Source organism: Montipora capricornis, chromosome 2 (genome assembly GCF_036669925.1).
Source record: "Montipora capricornis isolate CH-2021 chromosome 2, ASM3666992v2, whole genome shotgun sequence".
NCBI classification, from domain to species: domain Eukaryota; kingdom Metazoa; phylum Cnidaria; class Anthozoa; order Scleractinia; family Acroporidae; genus Montipora; species Montipora capricornis.
Window position 1 is genome coordinate 67,345,799 of NC_090884.1, and position 15,845 is coordinate 67,361,643.

Sequence of the window (15,845 nt, forward strand, 5' to 3'; positions counted from 1 at the left end):
AGTGTAATTTTTAACTTACTGCGAAAAAAACGAAGCCGAAATTTAACCTCGGGCTTTCCCAGTAAAAATATATATGTCGATATATCAATTGAATGATGCGCACCTTTTTTGTTGTTAGCATGTTCTTTAGGGAGTTTAGAGTTTAGAGGTGATTTTTCTTACATAACATAACAGGTAAAAGTATTCATAAAGTTATGTGGTCGTCGCAGCCAAATTGTAGAAAAAATATGTTGTCTATCTGCAGATATGTAGCGAAGAAAAAGGAAGAAAGCAGTAAATTATTTTGAGTGGCAGATGTTATGATAAAGTCTTCTTGGCCATTACATGTAAAAGAATAGATTGTCGGCAACTTCTGGAAACATTCATGTTTATAAAATCTTTTTGTTGTCTTGTAGAGCTATGGGCGGCACGAAAACAAAGACTGGACGAGTGCTTGGAATTACAGGTGAGCTTTCCACTTGCAGAATGTGTAAAGATACTCGTTTATTCCAAACAATAGATCAGTTTGGCATAAATCCTTTTGAATGAAATCTTGGTTTCGTCAGAAAAAAGGCATGGAAAGTCCTTGTACCAACTGTGGATGAGATTAATTTAAAGAATTTAGGGCCGGTTATTTGAACAAAGTCGAATGTAGTTATCAAAAATAATTCTTCCTCGAAAACTTTCTTGAACTAAGTGGCTTCAAGTGAGGATTGTTTTCCCGTTGCACATTCCTTAGCTTCCCTTGACTTTTTTGAGCAATGAATTACCTTAATATTCTAGAGTTGGCCAAAATGATAACTAGAGTTGTTAAAAGTACGACGACGGCTACGTAAGAACATCGTTGGTTAAAAGAGTTGCACGTGCAGGACGGATTTCAGCGCATATTTTTGCGGTACTCTACATAACAACGACGTGAAAGTTGTGAATTTGTGGTTTTGACGACAACTCGAGCATTCTGTTGTGAAACTTTCGTTATCTATCTTTTACTCACAAACCGCTCGTATCCAAATTTAGTTTGGGATACTTTGCCCACATTTTACGACGTGAACGAAATGCCATAATTTCCCTGACCTACGATTGTGCAAAGTTATATTTGGAGTTGATGTTTCGTCGACGTCGCCGTCGTAGGTCTTAAGGCCCCGAAAGACTTCCGTAAACACCAGTTGAACTTTTCCTAAATAGAGTGGTTGTCAAGTGAGTGTCGTGAAACCAATGCAAAGTAATTACTACCACCAATCACAGCAGGTGCAAACTGCGCAATGAGCCAATCAAGATTCGTAGCAATTCCGTTGTAACTCGGTCGCAGCGCGGAAGAATCGCGCGTTCAAGGTGGTTTTGGCTTTCGTTGTCATTGGTTGATAAACTGGCGCGAGATTTTTAAACCAATCACTAAGCGCAGCAATTCAATCGCGTAATTAGTTTCGACAGTCATTTGAAAACCGCTCTAATCGCCGCTTTCTCATATTTTAATATTCCGCCAGTTGTTTAACCGTGATGCCGAGCAACTCGAGCAGTGGATGGCCACCCGCCGAAGCCATCATCCAGAGCGAGGACGTTGGAGCAGCTGAAGGGCCGAAGCTCTTATTAAGAAAACACGAGGACTTCACCAAGACACTTGCAGTTCAGGATGTGAAGATCAACGCTCTGAAGGATTAACGCCGACAGGCTCATCGATAACGAACACTATGACTCCCCAGCCATTGCAGAGAGGATTGCTGCTGTATTGGCCAGGTATTGGACAATCCCCGTGCAAAAACGAAAATTGAGAAAACGCGATCCATAACTTACCGTACAACGTGAACATGGTCGCACACATGAATTAATGTTAAAATTTCTCCGTTTTCGATCACAGGTGGGCAACACTTAAAGCTGCTCTCGTTGAGCGCCGCTCCAAGCTGGGCGAATCGAAAACCATTCAACAATTTAGCCGTGATGCCGAAGACATTGAAGCCTGGGTCAGTGAAAAGTTACAGACCGTTCTGGATGAATCATACAAGGATCCCACTAACTTGCAGGTAGGGCCCCGACTTTTTGCATTGAACATTTTTTAGTTGCGAATAGGGTTGAACTTTTTTTATTTTCTTCGGCAATTTTTGATCATAGTTTCAAGTTTTGGGCAACTCTAAATTTTCCTTTTTTTATTTCAGTCAAAGTTCCAAAAGCACCAAGCTTTTGAAGCTGAAGTTTCAGCCAATCAAGAAAGAGTCCTAGAAACCCTCAACCTGGCAGAAGGTAGGTAAAACGTTCTGGTTACGAGGGGCGTGATATGGCGCAAATCGTTTGCAGATCCTTTGTACTTGTACGTGGATACTCGACCAATGTTGTCACGAAAGACTACAATTGTAGGGCTCGTTACGATACATCTTGGAACCTCTGAGTAGGAATTCATGACATTTGCGATAAGTGCCAACCTTGAACACTTCAGTCTTCGCACTATGTGAGACGTATGTAATTTGAAAGTAGTTTAATTAATGGGCGATCTCTTCGTTAGCCTCCCATAGGCATTAGCTCAGTTGTATATCATCTGTACTACAGTGTAGTAGTCGCTGGCGGGTGTGACACCTGCTAGGAGCATTCCGTAGTCTGAGCAAGAGTACGTAGTCCTGCGAAAGAGTGTTGTTGGTTACAATCACTGACGCTCCCGCAACCCAAGCGGAAGTCACTTGACTCTAACGATGACTTCCACTCAGAATGTCGAGATATGAGTCGATGTCATCAACAGCAGTCGTTCTCGGGACTTCTCTCAGCCGGACGATCTTCCTTCATCAAGGTTCCCTTCATTCGTGATTTCATTTTTTCAGGTCAACGAGTTGATCGTTGAACGTTTTTTAATTTTTTTTTTTTTTTTGGGACAAGCATTAACGGCCCACAGACGGATTTTTCGCGCGTTGCTTAAGAAGTGAAATGTTACTTCTGGTAACTGACGTCATCCTATCATGAGCTGACAAGAAAACCCACTCACAAGCAAAAGTCACCGCACAAACTGTTGTTTCCATCGAAAGTTTTTCCTTGCCCTTCCTCGCGCTCGTTCTCAGATCAACTGCGCATGCGTAAACGAACTGACTTCCGGTTTGAGAAAAAAGCTAAATTTCCGGCGGTTTTAAATTGAATTAATTTTTTTTTACATGGCACGTTTTACCCCCAAATACAGAATATAGCTAAGCATTGATCTTTTAAGTCATCTTTTGGAAAAAGTTATGGGTATTTCAGTATCGTTTATGTCTTTAAAAACAACATTTTTCAAAATAAAAAGAAAACCATGCTTGGCTGGATGAAAAACGAATACAAATTATCAAAACCATCGATTAAATACCCAAATTGCGTAGCACGGAGACAAATTTAGAGTTTTCTTTTATTGGTCACGTGACCATGGGCGTGGTATGTTGACGTCATATTTAGGGTCATTGGCTTACAAAAGTTGGAAACTTACCAAAATAATGCCAAATTCACTCAAATTACGTAACCATTACATCCTTAGCAACACACCCCAAAAAATACGTAAGTGGGCCCTTAAGTGGTTTGAGCAATTTTTCTTGTAAAAACCGAAATATCCTAAAACAGTTATCAGGCGAGTAAAAACGCTCATGTGTACACAAACTTGTCTAAAGAGGTCCGCGAACTTTTTCAAAATATGGGGTTCTGTGAAATCTTCAATTTGTTGACAAGAAAACGTTCATGAATCCCTATTAAAAAGCAGGAGGTGAAAAAGGCGAGATTTGGACTTTTTTCTCTGTCGATATAGGCCTTATTGAACAGCGAAAGTGTGCTGGAAGCGAGGAGGTTGTGAAAGAGAGAATCACCAAAATGCAACAGCAGTGGGAATACCTTGTACAGAAATCCAACGAAAAGAGTCAACACTTAAAGGAAGCTAATCAACAGCAACAGTTTAACACAAATGTTAAGGAACTGGATTTCTGGCTTGGAGAGGTAAGACTAATGGTCTAATCGTCTCAGTTGAAATGATATGGGCAAATTTAAGATTAAAGCTTTAAACTTTGCCTTAAGGTTCACCGCAAGAGGATTGATTGAAGATTGATTCCTTACTTTTTGCTTCTTTTAGGTTGAGGCCAGTCTGTCGCAAGATGATTATGGCCGCGACTTGGCAAGCGTGCAGAATCTGATCAAGAAACACCAACTTGTGGAAGCAGATATTGCCGCTCATGAGGTCCGTTTTGTGCTACCATTGTGTTACATCAGAGAAACTTTACAGTGGTTTTCATTTGAGAATCGAAAGATATTTCGAAATTACTTTGTTTTGGAATTACCACACACAACTAAACATGCATATACAAGGAAGGGTAACGTTTTTGTAAACTTTGGCCGTGTAGCACTTATATTTCAACAGAGTTAACTATTAGAGGTTGATGTGGGAGAAGTGCTAGTTAGCCCTACTGGTGGAAATGGGCCCACACAAGGACAGAGAAAAACCGTGGTCAGAGTATTTCTCTGTCCTTGTGTGGGCCCATTTCCATCAGTAGGGCTAACGTAAACATGCAGATGTCTTGCTGGTTTGTTTTTTCCTTCGCTAAATGCTGGCTCTGGCTTGGCCTTTTGGTTGTCTCGTTTAATTGACTACCTCAAGTGTGAAAAAATTGGTTTTGGTCAAATGAGTTGATTTAGGTAAAGAAAGATTTGTGAGGTAACGTTTCGAGCGTTATCCCTTCATCAGAGGGAGCTGTTTTAACGTAGGGCTAACGCTCGAAACATCTGCTGCTCCTAAATCGTTCTTTCCGTAGTTGATTTACCGATATCAACTCGTGATAAAACCAAATTTTTGTCCCACCGACACAGCACCAAAGGTTCTTAAGAAACTATAAACCCCATCATACGTCACGTGTGATTGTTGACTAAAGTTGTTGTGCTTAAGTTTTCGATCTCGGCATCTAGTTGATATTCATTTGAGATTAAATTGAGAATCTTCCGTCATCTGTGTAGATGTTATCGGTGAATTTTCTAACATCTGGACCGTCATCATATCTCCCCTTGATTCCAGGATCGTATTACAGATCTGCAAGCTCAGACCCAGCACTTTGCTGAAGTTGGCCATTTTGATGCCGATTCTCTACAAGACAAGTCCCGTGGTATTGCAGAACGCTATGACAGGTGAGTTTTGTTTGTGCTTAAAACGTAGTCCCAACCCTAATATAAATTGTGGTAGCCTTGGAGATGGCCCCATGGTGGGGCAACAGGGCGAATAGAAGATGGGCGAGCGGAGCTCCGAACGGGGACAACAAGATGTTGGAGGGCCATTCCCCTTTCCCCTTCCCCTCACTTCCCCGCAAGACTTATTTCCCTTGCTTTTCTTTTCACTCCATTGCGGAAACTAGCCCAAAACGAAATGTTTTAGATTTTGGCGCTGGAAGCCTGAAAATCGCTGGGAGAGCGACCCTCTTTGCTTACTAACTCCCACGTGGCTTGAATTCTTGAATTTCTTTTCGATTTTTCCAATGAAAAGATCAAAGTAACCGCTATAAAATAGAGTGTAAGTGCATTTGCATAGTATCTTCCTCTCCAACCGTTGTTCATTGTATTTAAGGGTTAAGGACATGGCCACTGACCGCCACAAGAAACTGGATGAGTCCAATGCTCTACACCAGTTCTACCGAGATGTTGACGATGAGGAGTCCTGGATCAAGTAAGTGAAAGGAGCTTTTCGAATGAACTGCAGTGCGAAATTTGGGCCTAAGGCTTTTTCCCCATTGTTTCATTAGAGAGAAGAAATTGTTGACCAGCTCAGAGGATTACGGCAAGGACTTGACTGGGGTGCAAAATCTACGAAAGAAACACCAACGATTGGAAGCAGAGCTGAACAATCATGAAGCGAGGATTCAGGTAAGACAAGGAATTTCAATGAACATGCGATTTTTCACCGCATAGAATTTATAGCCGCTTAGCACTGACTTGAAGAATGCTAATCGGGGCGTTGAAAATTGCATCCGAGAAAATGCCCTTGGTTGTTTCTTCATGATAATCGAAGGTTTTTGTCGCAATTTAGATTTCAGGGCCTTAATTTGTTTTATTGTTTTTTCAGGCTGTGCTTTCATGTGGTCAGAAGTTTATTGACGAGGGACATAGCAGCTCTGAGGAGATCAAGGCACGTTGTGATCAGCTTCAGGAGAACTGGGACGAGCTGAACAGTCTGGCGAAGCAGAGGTATTGAGCGTAAAACATTTGCAATTGTTTCCTTTTTTGGTATTCATTATAAGCTTTGTGTTCGTTTAATTCTTTAGGCAGCACAAGCTGGACGAGTCTCTCGCTTACCAACAATTTAGTGCGAATGTCGGTGAGGAAGAATCTTGGATCAACGAAAAGAATACTTTGGTTGGAAGTGATGACTTTGGCGATACATTGGCTGCTGTACAGGTGATTGTTAACCTTCTAATCAAAGGTGGCGCCAGTAAAAACAATTTTTGTTCCCGAAAATACTTTGTGAATCATCCATCTATAGTTCTTTTAGTGCAATTTGGGTGAAGTGTCCTAAAATTGAAATCCTTAAAGCTCTCGTGTTCACGCAACCTGCGAAGCAAGCCTTCCCTTCCGTACAAACGAAGAGCTCCCAACTTTTGCGCAGCCAGAAGGCGGGAAATTTCGGTAGAGATTTTTATTTGTACCTGAATTCTTGCTATTTAGGCGGGCGCTAACAGAAGACATAGACCGCTAGGGCGATACTCTAGTGAGGTTTCTAATCCTTGTTTTCTCAATGCACCTCTCATCAGAGTCGTATGGCTCACGTATGGAGTGTTCGCAGTGGCGATATGCAACAGTAACAGGACGTCCTGTAAGGTGTTTTTGGCAGGATAAGAGAAGAGCCTGCTACATTGCGTTATGTTTTCGGTTGCCTGCTGCGCCACACTCGGTCAAGGGTCAGTTTTGTAACCGTATGTATGGGGTGCTTAGAAACTCAGTAATAGATGCACTTGCTGAACTATTGCCCCGAAAACTTTTTGCAGGGTCTCCTAAAGAAGCACGAAGCATTCGAAACTGATCTTGAAGTTCACCGCGAAAGAGTACAAGACATCGAAAATGATGGAAACCAACTCATTGAAAAGGTGAGTTTGTTGCATGGTGTAAATTTGAAAAGCAAGAAGCAATAATCATATAGTTTTTGCACTTTAATTTCTATTTATCTGACGTGACCTTCGAATATATAAATAAATACCTTCTAATAAATTGATTTATTTCCTCAGGGTAATCACCAGTCTGAATTGATTGAGCACAGGACCTCATCCATTAAGGTAATTGAAGATTCTTCATCAAAGTGTTGCGATAACTTATTTTAACGTGTGAAGTTTTAACCTAGCTAAAGGTGTATGTTTTTTTTGTTGTTGTTGCTTTCAAAGTCACCTACGTCAAATCTTCTTTCTTTGGGTAGTTTTATTTCTCCCCTGCCCAGAGAAGTACAGTGCCCATAGAACCAAAACAAAACAAGCTTTCCTCGTGTCTGTTTTGTCTTTTTTTTCTCGGGAAGCTTCTTGAGCGGTTTGCGGTTTTGCCGTCATGGCTTCAACTTATCGGGGAAGAAAGCAGATGTGGTCCATTGGCTAGGGCGTTGGAATGCCATGCAGTGTTTGCTCGTACGCCCGTTTTCAATTGCCAACTGTTTGTCTCCTGCCTGTTTGGGGTTTTTAACCAAGTTATGTTTTAGTTTGTTTTGCCTGTGAACGAGCATGATGGCGTAAAACACTTCCACCTTTACTCAAGCATTTGCGTCTTTGTTACAACTATTTCGTCTTCTTTCTTTGTCGTTGTTTTATTGCAACCCCTCACATTTTTAACCCCATTTTTCTGTGTTCTCCTTAACAACCAAGCTCCATATTATTGACAAACACAGCGTATCTTGAATCGTTGTTTTTCCCTTCTGTAGAGCAAATTGCAAGAGTTGGAGAGGATGGCGTCTTACCGAAAGGCCAAACTGAATGATAACTCAGCATTCTTACAGTTCAACTGGAAAGCCGATGTTGTTGAGTCATGGATTGGTATGTGGTAACACTGGTTTTGATTGTTAGCGTGTGGTATTCAATTGAGTGCCATTAGTCAATCGCTCAAATTTCATTATGCCAGTCACGGAAGCAAAGCGCGTGTGTTTGAAAAGATGGCGCGAGATTTTAAAAGTTGACGACCAAGGGTAGCAGTTTAGTGATTTTAAAGATTCTCAAACGTTGTTCGAAGTCCTGAAATGCTTTTATCTTGTGTTAACGCTGCTTTTCTCCCTTTTATCGATCAGGTGACAAGGAAGGAATAGCTCGGTCAGATGACCTGGGACGAGATTTGTCATCAGTGCAAACTCTTTTCACGAAACAGGTTGGCAAACTGCTTTCAACTATAAGCTCTTAAAAAAAGGAAATTGAACCTTGTCAGTTACAACTGAGTTTTGTTCATGTCTTTAGCTAAAGGACAACAGTATTAACTGTCAATATCGTACATTAATGACGTTTGTTGCTTTTTGATTTAGGAAACTTTTGACTCCGGACTTCAAGCCTTTGAAAATGAAGGTATCGCACGTGTGACAGTACTCAAGGATGAACTGGTCCAATCACAACACGAGCAGTCAGCAGCCATCATAAACGTCACGATGACCTTATTAGGAGGTGACTAAATTTTCTTTTCAATGATTGGGTGCTTTGTTGTGACGTTCCGTAGAGGCTTCAAGACAGTATGCATGCAGGTGTTAGTAACCTTGAACTTTGTTGTTGTTTTATCCAGGTGGGAACAGTTATTGGAAGACTCTAGGACCCGGAAAGAACGTCTGCAACATGCACAGGATCAATACAAAAAGGTTAGTGTAGCATGGTCTTACGGTGTTTGTTAGAGCGAGTTTCAATGGATTGTCGTAAAACCAAAACCAAAGTAATTACTTTGGCCAATAAAAAAGGACGAAGACAATCCAGTAAACCAATCAAAACTCGAAAATGTGCACGCGCAAGCCACGATTGGTTTTGGTTTCACTTCTGTTTGGTTGGAAAAATGGCGCGAGAACTTTCAACCAGTCACTGAGTGAAGTAAATGCAAAACCAAAGCAATTCGCTAATTACGTTCGACACACAATTGAAAACCACTCTATTAGTTAGAACTCGTTTGTCTTCTTGTCCTGCGTCAGGTGTCTTGGTGATCCTCCGATAGTTGTAGTAGTCAAAGAACTGACACTAACTGTCTCGTCTCCTCTTCTTTTAGGTGGAAGATCTGTTTTGTTGTTTGCCAAGAAGGCGTCTGCTTTCAACAGCTGGTTCGAGAATGCTGAGGAAGATCTCACCGATCCTGTACGCTGCAACTCTGTTGAAGAAATACGCGTAAGTTGATAGCTCTCTGGTCAATGGTATTTTGTTAGGCGGTGTATGGGATTGAGTGCTTGACTTAAAGGAATTTTGCATAAGAAACGAGCTTGCGATTTTCAAGCATGGCCTTCTCCAGTTTTTATGACGTCATGTTGACTACACGGTTCTTACTGCTGCTACGGTGATGTTGTTAGTTATTATTACTTACGATAGAACCTCTCTCCTTCCTTTTATAATTTGCTAGGCCTTGCAAGATGGGCATGCAGAGTTTCGTGGCTCCCTGGATCAAGCTGAAGATGACATCATGATGCTCAGAAAGCTTGATAGACAAATCAAGAGTTACAATGTCTCTATCAACCCGTAAGTAGCCGATTAAACTTTGTCTCGAGTTCAGATCCCTCCATTATATACGCAACAGAATATCGCGTTTCTGATTGGTCGATGACAAATGCATAAATAGGTTGTATGGTGCAATACGGAAGATGCGTAGAGTGCTTTTACTGAGTAAATAATTAATAAAAAATCGTATGAACTTGCACTTGCATTTCGTGTCACTCGTGATGTTTTTAAAGTTCTCAAATTGCACTCTTGCAATTTTGAGAACTTTCAAAATATTACTCGTGCCCATAAATCACGAAATGCACTCTCGTTCACGAAGCAGCGGTCGTCTCGTAGTTAATACACAAATTTAGGAATCTTGTTATTGCCCGGCTCTTCCTCTTCCTGTCTACTCGAGGATGTAGTGTCCTTTCATTAACTGCGCAAAAGGTCAAACAAAACTTAAGGGAAGAGTGGGGAAGGATTCCCATTTTCTTGGGAACATTCATTGTACCGTCGAAAAGACAACGTATTGCAGGAAACCGCAAATTGAAAGCAAGCTTTTCATGTGAAATCATTTACCTTTTAGATACACGTGGTTCACTATGGAAGCTCTTGAGGATACGTGGGAAAATCTGCAGAAGATAATCGAGGTTTGTATTTTGTCCCAAGACAAAAGCATTAATATATTCACAATTGGTCGCCGCCCCCTTCCGACAACATCCGAGGACTATTCCCTTCATTTAGACGTTGTCACCGACCTTGAATGATAGCTACCCATTTAAAGGGGCTAGGTCACGCAAGTTTAGGCAAATTCAGCACTGATCGAATGGTCATAGAATTAACTCAAATACCAAAATAACTGTTCAAAACTATAGAAGAACTCTAACAAAACACAGGGAAGCCAAGAAGGGACATGGATGGACAAAACTGGAGAGGATTGAAGTGGATAGAATTTGGCCCACTTTTTTTCAAATTTATCTCAATCTATATCAAAATGTCATTTACAAAGCTGGAAAATCATTCTCAGTTGCTATGTGGCCGTGATTTTGCAAATGAAAGACTCTTGCTCTGCCAATTTGACGTTTAGAGCTCATAATTAACAAAATGAAACAAAATTACCTAAAATAGCGTGACCTAGCCCCTTTAAAACTCATACAAATCTTAGACCAGAAATCAGTGCTGGATTCTTTACGAGGAAAATTGATGCTTTGACTCCTACAATCCGACCCTCGAACGCACAACACCTGAGATTTGCCGTTTGACTTTGACTTTTTAGGAACGCGAAGATGATCTACGCAAGGAGGCTCAACGTCAAGAATACAACGACAACCTGAGGCAGGAATTTGCTCAGGCTGCTAATACCTTCCATGCTTGGCTCACTGACACAAGGTAAGGGACTGGGATTTACTGTGGAAACTGACATTTTTAAAATCAGCGGTAGCTTATACGAGAGATTCGAATTTTCAGATTTTTTCCTTGAACTCGGCGATCACCCACCAAAAATGAACAAAGCGCGAATGTGAATGCGTTTTGTGGAAATTTATACGAATCTGTTTCCGTTTTTATTTTACATGCGTCACTAACTGCAGGCTTTGATCTGTTGGCTTGTTTTCAATTGATTTCAGTGCAACTGAGATAAAAAGTCGTCTGGCGAAAAACGGAAGAGAATGTCTTTCTACTTCCGTATAATTTTTGGATAAATAAAGAAAGAAACTTAATTTATATACGGTACAGCTTATAGCTTCCGACGCCTTGTAGGGTTAATAACTATCGCAGTGTTAAGGAAAAACAGTCGACATCTATTGACGAGTACAGTCAGAGCGAGATTTTCGAACCATCCACATTCAAGTCATGCGTGCTAGCCACCAAGACACAACCCTCCTCCCCCCTCCCATCCGCCATGTAATTATGTACATGTAATTTGCAAGAGACTAAATTTTGTGACCGATTTGATGTAAGAGTGAGTGTCTTCATTAGAATCCTAAACATTTGTAACTATTTTCAGAGTGGCAATGGTTGACGGACAGGGAGACCTTGAGGATCAGTTGGCTGAAGTCAAGAAGAAGAGTGCTGAGATAGCTGATAGGAAAGAGGACCTGAGGATCCTTGAGGACCTTGGGGCTCAGATGGAAGAGGCCCTTATCCTGGACAACAAGTGAGTGTTTCAAGCTGTGGTTAAAATATAGCTTCTTTTTTGAAATGTTGAAGATACCCAGTAGTTACGCTGGCGTAGTCAGGAAAATATCCCAGTGATCTCAAGAAAAGTCAAAGCTATGACATAAGTAGTTAACATTTTTTTTATCAAGGAGCTTACAATAGGCTACTTCGGAAAATACCATAATACTCTTTGTTTGTCCCCCCAAATTTTGCACAAGCATTGTTTTTGTTTCCTCTTGGAACCATTATAAATTATAAGTCCATTATAAGTTATAAATTATAAATTGTAAGTCCCACGAGAAACTGGAACAATGCTTATGCAAATTGGGGTGACAAACAAAGAGTATTATGGTATTTTCCGAAGTGGCGTATTCTTCTTGTAGGTAGACTGCCCACCAAGCATCTCCTTGGCCCTATAAGGAGTTCCGTTTTCATTGTTATCCTTCTCTCTCAATCCCCGCGTTGTCGCCCGATTCTGTAACGCGTCATTTAATTTGCAGGTACACTGAACACAGCACTGTGGACCTTGCTCAGCAGTGGGATCAGCTTGATCAACTTGCCATGCGCATGAAACACAATCTGGAGCAACAAATCCAGGCCCGCAATACCACTGGTGTGTCCGAAGATACACTCAAAGAGTTTACCATCATGTTTAAGTAAGTCTCACTGCTCTTTTACTTAACTTATTGAGTTGTGCTTCTTATCCAACGAAAGGTTCGGAGCGCCTTTGGATTTGCTACTTTAATTTCAGCTTTTATCAAAATTTCCCTCGTCGGTTATCTTGGTGACTGTGGATAAACGGTTTGCGTAAGGGTGATACGGATTTCCTTTTACTGGTGTAAACCGCGACAATTAAACTACCTAAATAGAATAGTTTTTAAGAGGATGTGGTTTTGAATTAGAGTCAAACCTTCAGGCTTTTTTTAAAAGAAGTCGCTTTGTCTTGGGCGTTGATCCAACGTCATCCATGCAAGGCTGATAATCCAAAATAGCTCTCAAAGATTGCAGCAAAACAGAGATGTAACTCAAAATATATTTCCATGGCTATAAAAGTAACGGAAGCTACCGTTAGGGGTTCTTTTATTGCACTCATTATACGAAAGCTCTATGGCCGCCTGCGTAGTCTGTCCGCAGGTTCCCGATTTAACGCCCTTTTTATAATGCGTCCTTGTTTTGGATACCGTTACGCAAAACGCATAACTGATGTATTTCTTGCGCTTTTATCAGGCACTTTGACAAGGATAAGACTGGTTATTTGGATCATCAAGAATTCAAGTCATGTCTTCGTTCACTGGGATACGATTTGTCCATTGTCGAGGAAGGTGAAGAAGATCCCGAGTTTGAAGCTATTCTTAGAGTTGTGGACCCCAATGGGTAAGAAAAAAGTTGAGGCGCTGTTAACGTGTGGAATTCAGTTTAGATAGTCAGCGAAATAGGAAAGTGCCCTTAAAAACGTCTTTCTTGCTACACTTGTGTGTTTCGTAGAGTCGAATTTGCAGAGCCTTTTGAAATGTAATAATAATGATAAAAATAATAATATAATAATAATGATAATAATAATGATAATAATAATAATAATAATAATAATAATAATAATAGTTTATTAAACGCCACTCTTGCAGAATAAGACTCCTGAATTACAGTGGTGGGTCATATATACCTTACTGGAAACGTACAGTTACAAAATTATTAAATCTCTCAGTGTGGCCTTTACCTTGCTCATAGCGCTGCTGACCTGAACGCAATTGATAGCCATGGTTAATAGTGAACCGGTTCGTGAGAATATAGCTGAGAGGAGGTGATGTCCTAGCCTTTGATATAAATTTAGCACAAATGGCATCGCGGCGGTCAGCAAGGGATCCGAGCCCAGCACTGCAAAGGGCTGTGTTATAATCGGCATGCGGAAAGATAATGCGGAAAGATAATGTAAGGCACTTACAAATAACTTGTAATTTTGAATGGTCAAATTGAATCAACGCTTGAGCTGAAATTTGACTCAACAACTCTGGTTTCAACCGTCAGGCTTGAGGATTTTTAACGATTTGGTTTAGTGATCTTAAACGATAGCTCATTCCCGCAAAGTGCAAGGGAAAACGGAATTTTTAAAGAACCATGCCGGTGCTTCTCGTCGCAATACTCATAAATACCATACTAAAACATTTTGTCTTTTAAAGACCGGAGTTTGAGTAACAAAATCTATTAAAATAACTGCAAATCACTGTTTTTTTATGTCGATAATAAATGTGGCTTTCTCTGTGCAGTGACGGCGTCGTGTCAATGGGAGAGTACATGGCCTTCATGATAAGCCGCGAGACTGAAAACGTCGGTTCAAGCCAGGAAGTTATCAATGCCTTCAAGGCATTGACTGAAGGTGGAAAGCGACCGTACGTCACTGAAGCAGAGCTGTACCAGGTAATAATCCAGTGCAATATTATTGCCAAAATATCAGCGTCACCGCAAATCTGGTGTATCGTTACTTAACCATGTGCCATTTCTCTCCATGTCTACGCCACCCTCTCAATCTCGGTAACAAGAACGCGATTTCAAATTGAACGCATTTTCCACATCATTGGACGGTTTCAAGTACTCTTCCTTTCCCAACCTTTTAATGAGTGGAACCTGTTCCCTGCCAGTGTTGTAAACTCCGAAACTCTTAAACCAATTTCAATCTCAAATCGGCCTGGTGAACAGAAGTGTCTTATACACCTTATTCCAAATTGGCCGCCATTTTACTTTAGTATTCTCTCGTTTCCATGCAAATTGGCCCTTTTGGCCTCGTTCAAGGTTAAATATTTTACGTTTGAAAGCGAGGCGATAAGGACCAATTTGCAAGGAAACAAAAGAATACTAAAATGGCGGCCATTTTGGAATAAGGTGTATTGACCATGTGCATTAGCGTGATGTAACCTTACCCCATTATTGTTTCCTTCTTTTTTGTTTCCCTATGAGGATAGTAATATTCAACTTTGCTGTGAGACTTGTAAAAGTTTTTTGTCTTCGTTGAAAAAAGGTGTAAGACATCTGTTCTCCCATGGGGCGTGCACTACTCACAGTTACTAATAAGTATCGAAGAAGTTCAAAAGGAGTCGAGGAGAGACTTTCGCCGACAAATTTAGTTTTCGTGTGTCCAAACCTTTTTATTCTTTAACTGTAGTTCTCAACAATCAATGTTTTTAGGTTTAATTGAAGTGTGTAAGCTTAATTTTGAATTCTGTCCTGTTGCAGTCCCTCACCAAAGAACAAGCTGATTTCTGCATTGATCGCATGAATCCGTATGTAGACGACAAGGGCCGAGAAGTTCCGGGAGCCTACGACTACAAAACCTTCTGCGAGGAGCTGTTCTCTTCTAATTAAATTAAGTGTGGGGTAACAAAAGAGATTGGTTGGTTGGTGTTTTCTCAATGGAAACCTAAAATACCTCACGGAATATTTTAATGGATTTAATAACCAGGACAATACTGTGTTGATGTTCGCAGGTCGCGATGAACATGATCTGCTGCACACAAAACTTAGTATGTTAGAACAAAATTGGCATATCTGGTTTCGTACAAGTGATTGTTACCGTGGTAACATTTAGCCATCAGGCAAGCTTGAAAGTTCCATAATTTTAGCATTTGTTCATTAACAACAACAGTTCTGGGCCCGTGCATGCTTTTAATACCATTAGGAATACTGAGTTTCCTTGTGCGTCGGTTCATTTTTTTGTTGGACCATTCGGTCAAGAAGTATAACTTACAATGAGGCATGCTTCATGCTGGTTAATTCCGTGGAGGCGTTTGGTGCAATGTAGGCGTGTTTTCTACCCGGTCTTCAGTTTTGTTTGAACTGGACAATAACATTGTGTTTTACTTGAATAAGTAATAAAAGTAACCAAGTACTTAATTCATGGCTGTTGTTTTTATTTTTGTTTGTGTGTGTGTAGGGTTTTTTTTAACTTTGAAAAATGACCTTGGAAAGGAAAAAATCGCCGAGAGTTGCCAAATGGTCTACCTCACCTAAGATTCATTTCTATTGCCTTCGAAGAGGCTGTAAAGTCATCTGTCCAATGTCTGATCTTGGGTCATTGCTTTTCTGTTAAAACCCTTTGACTCCTAGGAGTGATCTGTACGTTAA

General features: G+C 40.7%; 1 pseudogene; it reads left to right on the forward strand.

Moving 5' to 3' along the window:
- Positions 1 to 227: 227 nt before the first annotated feature.
- LOC138037676 (spectrin alpha chain, non-erythrocytic 1-like) lies at positions 228 to 15,614 on the forward strand (annotated as a pseudogene).
- Positions 15,615 to 15,845: the final 231 nt, after the last annotated feature.